We start from the raw sequence: 3,827 nt of genomic DNA on the forward strand, positions 1-3,827 counted from the left end.
TCCTCCCCTTGGTATTCTAAGAAAAAAAGCGGGGGAAAAGAGTAACTGTCACACAAATCCTCCAATAATAACAAAGACAGCGACGAAAACTAAAGAGCTGCCCAATAAGGAAAAGCCATTTCAGGGAAGGCGGAGTTTTTAAGTAGAAATCGACCAATTATCGACTTAGATGGCTATTAGAAAGGTGGGCTTTATGTTATGAATGGGGAAGCAAAACAATAGAATGCACATGCTGCAAACACTTGAAAAATATGTTAGATCAGCGTTATTATTAATTGGTTAAGTGTGAAATAATGTAGTCTGTAATTCTATTGCTTCTTTTGCAAAAGAACGAAACACTGATTAGTGTTTTGAGTGGAATAAAATATAGCAAATTATGTACATGGAAAAAGTACCAGGCGACTTAATTTCTTGTATTGATTGTTTATACTAGCATTGCTAATACGTTTTCTGTCTGGAGCTTGACACATGGCCTCCGAAGGGAATTGACCCAGTAATGTTGCTTTGGTGGTGTTCAGCTCCGCCATGTGGTTGATATGAGACATGCAAGGGAAACTAGATGACGGGCTAACTCCCGATCGAAGAAGCGTAAGGAAAAACGTAGTCCTTAGCGTTCATATTTAATAGTATGAATTTAAACCACAACATTTGGCATAACTATTGATGTAAATAAAACATTACATTTTTGAGAAAATCTAATTACTATTGTTATTACTGGCGTATTTTCCAACTTTGTGAGACCCTTATAATATGGGGTTTTAGGAAATAATCAAATCTGTCAAATTACCAAATATGTAATTTATTCGATTTCCCAGGGTATACACCACAAATTTGCATTAAAAACTTCAGAAATATTGCATTGCATTTCGATTTTACAAGTGAGATAAAAATACATTGTTCTGATTATACAGGGGGTGAAATTGGAGACAAAAAGTTGTGGCGGGGAAAAGCGTGGCTCCAGTGAGGTTCTAGTGCCCCCTGCAGGAGGATAACGGAATGACCTGAGCAGCCTGGTGAATTTCTTTGTCTGTTGCTCAATGTTTCCCGGTCTGAGTAGCGTTAGGGTAAGGAGCTCTCACCTCTGTAGAATTAGAAGTAGAAACTTGGGGCTGGGGGTGGGGAGTGGGGTTCGCTATGAGGGCAAGACATTTGCTGGAGGAGCCTGGTACAGACCTAGCAGGCAGCCAGAGGCATGAGGTGTCATTATCTACTAGGGTGTTTGAATCCCCCACACCCCCCACAGGCGTTTCATACTCCCAATGACCTGTAATGGTACCAGTACTTCTGAAGTATTCCCTCTACATCTGTGGGAACTGACGAATCAATTTCCATGCTCAGGGACTATTTTCAGATTCTACCTCATCCCCCACAAATGAAGATGTGGCATTGAACCATTTTTGGACTGCTTGGCAGTACTAATACAGATTCGCAGAGGACTTTGCTGTGGATCCCCTCTAATGATAGACTGAGTGGACTGAGGTTGTGTTGGAATAAAAGTGACGTCAAATACATGTGACACATATGGGCATGAGGTGATGAATCAGCTTCGGGGGCTGAAGCTCTGCACCATCTCCACACCTTCTCCTCTTGAGGGTAACCCAGTGATGAGGAGAGCACACTGGGTGAATTAGCCATTGATAATCCCATTTAAGCATGATCCCTTAGCATAATGTGCCTCTCTGACACGTTTGAAAAACATGCAGCTGCATGCTGTAGCTCCTGTTGGTTGGGTCGGCTTCCTCCCAGCCCACTGGAGGATTCCCGGCTCGTGCCGTGCAGATGCTGTGTGACATGAGGGTGGAGGGGGGTGTGGTGTCGAAGTACGGAGGCAAATCTCCTCAGACTGGTTATGATGACAAAAGCGAGTTCCCTGTGCTCTGCAGTGCATGTCATAGATGCTGAGGGTGTGTTTGCACTCATGCATGGGGACCCCAGGAGCATTTATGTCTCCATGCACATTTGCCAGCCCATTTATGGAATGATGGGAATTGCTGGATTGTTCTCTCTCTCTCTCTCTCTCTCTCTCTCTCTCTCTCTCTCTCTCTCTCTCGCTTTCTGTCTGTCACACACACACACATAGATATACACATAGACACACACACTCACGCACACAGGTTTGTAATTACATCTCTGTGGGGACTCTTCATTCTATGGAGAAAACTCTAATCACAACATGACGAGCTTAACCCTAACCCTAACCCTAACCCTAACCCTAACCCTAACCCTAACCTTAACCAAACCTTAAGAATCCAAACAAAATATGAGACTTTTGGCTTTTTTTTTTTTATTGGATTCACAGATATTTCTGGGGACTTGAAAAACCTAATTCACACACACACACACACACACACACACACACAGGTCATGCAGCAGACTCTACCTGAGACAAACCACTTAGATGAGTGGAACATTCCCATTTATAAAGTAGAATGCTATGCAGGGCCAGTATGCCCACAAAGGGAAGTTTATATTGCCAGGGTTTTATGCATTAACACCGTTCATTAAGCAGGTTGTTTCTGGCAAGGTTAGGTGAGACAAAGATTCTAGCAAAGGACTGCCATTAAACTCATTCCATATACTATAAGGACAGTTTTTGGCCTGAAATCATGTCAACTTTGACTTGCATCTGTTGCTACTGGTAAATAGAGAATCCATATATTGTTCAACATATTTAAAATAAATAAAACAAGTTAATGTTTGTACTAACACAAATTTTCACCAGGGGGCAGTAAAGTGTTTCGTTGTAGAAGAATTGGCAGAGTTGCACTTTCAGGAAGGCAAAAGAGAGTTAATGTTTCTGGATTATTAAGGAAATTTATGCTTGCATATATTATTAGGTCTTTTGATCATAAGTAAGGAGTTGTTAATTTTGCATTAATGGTTTCCCTAGCTTTTCAGAAAAAAAGAATAAAAAAAAATGTTTGAAAGACATGGAATTTGGGTCATATTAAAATGTATGTGCAATTTCAAAATACAAAATGATTTTTGTACCCAGAGGGAAAGCATCAAGCACATGTCCAAACACACCATACCTCAGTCAGAAGCGAAAACAAAACTAAAGGAGGGTGGCTGACAGCTATGAATCGACAGTTGTATCATGGGTAATGACTTACTATATACCAATGTCCTGCTGTTGATATAAGCATCGCAGGACAAAATCTGCTGCATTGTCCTGTAAAATAACTAACTTAGCACTGGGCAGCTTTTTTGTTGATGTTAATGCCAACATTAATGAATATTCCTAGGTGGTGCTGCTGCTCCACGCCTCCAGGCTTTGGGCTTTGAGTCTCTGCTCTGCATGTGTGGAGTTTGCATGCTCTCCGCTAGTCCTCTGGGTTTTCCTCCTGCACTGTTAATCGGCGTCCCTAAATCGCCCATGTTTATGACACTGTGCCCTGGCATGGAGACTTACCTGGCCCCTTTTTACTCTGCGCCCCTCACTGCTGGTCTGGCACACATTTTATGGACAGAGAGAAAGACATAAATAGCCACATCTCTTTTATATTTGGATATCCAAAACATATCAGCGAATTTACATAATGTGCAGGCAACAGCCTGTGTTCTGGCACCAGAGAGCCATTAAAATATAACTGTGAGCATGTTTGTGACCCACAGTGGTGCGTTTGGGGATGCTGGTGCTTCCATTTCCAGTGGGCTGTGCATTTAGTGACACCTCATGCAAACACATCATTTACTCCTGAAACACCACTGAAATGGTGTCATTTGGCAAGATGCTTACTAAGATACTTACGCATATAAAACTGTCTCATTCCAGCTAAGGCACATTAGTCAGGGAATGTGTATATTTACATGTGCCATGGAAACAG

Source organism: Brienomyrus brachyistius, chromosome 13 (genome assembly GCF_023856365.1).
Source record: "Brienomyrus brachyistius isolate T26 chromosome 13, BBRACH_0.4, whole genome shotgun sequence".
Lineage (NCBI taxonomy): Eukaryota > Metazoa > Chordata > Actinopteri > Osteoglossiformes > Mormyridae > Brienomyrus > Brienomyrus brachyistius.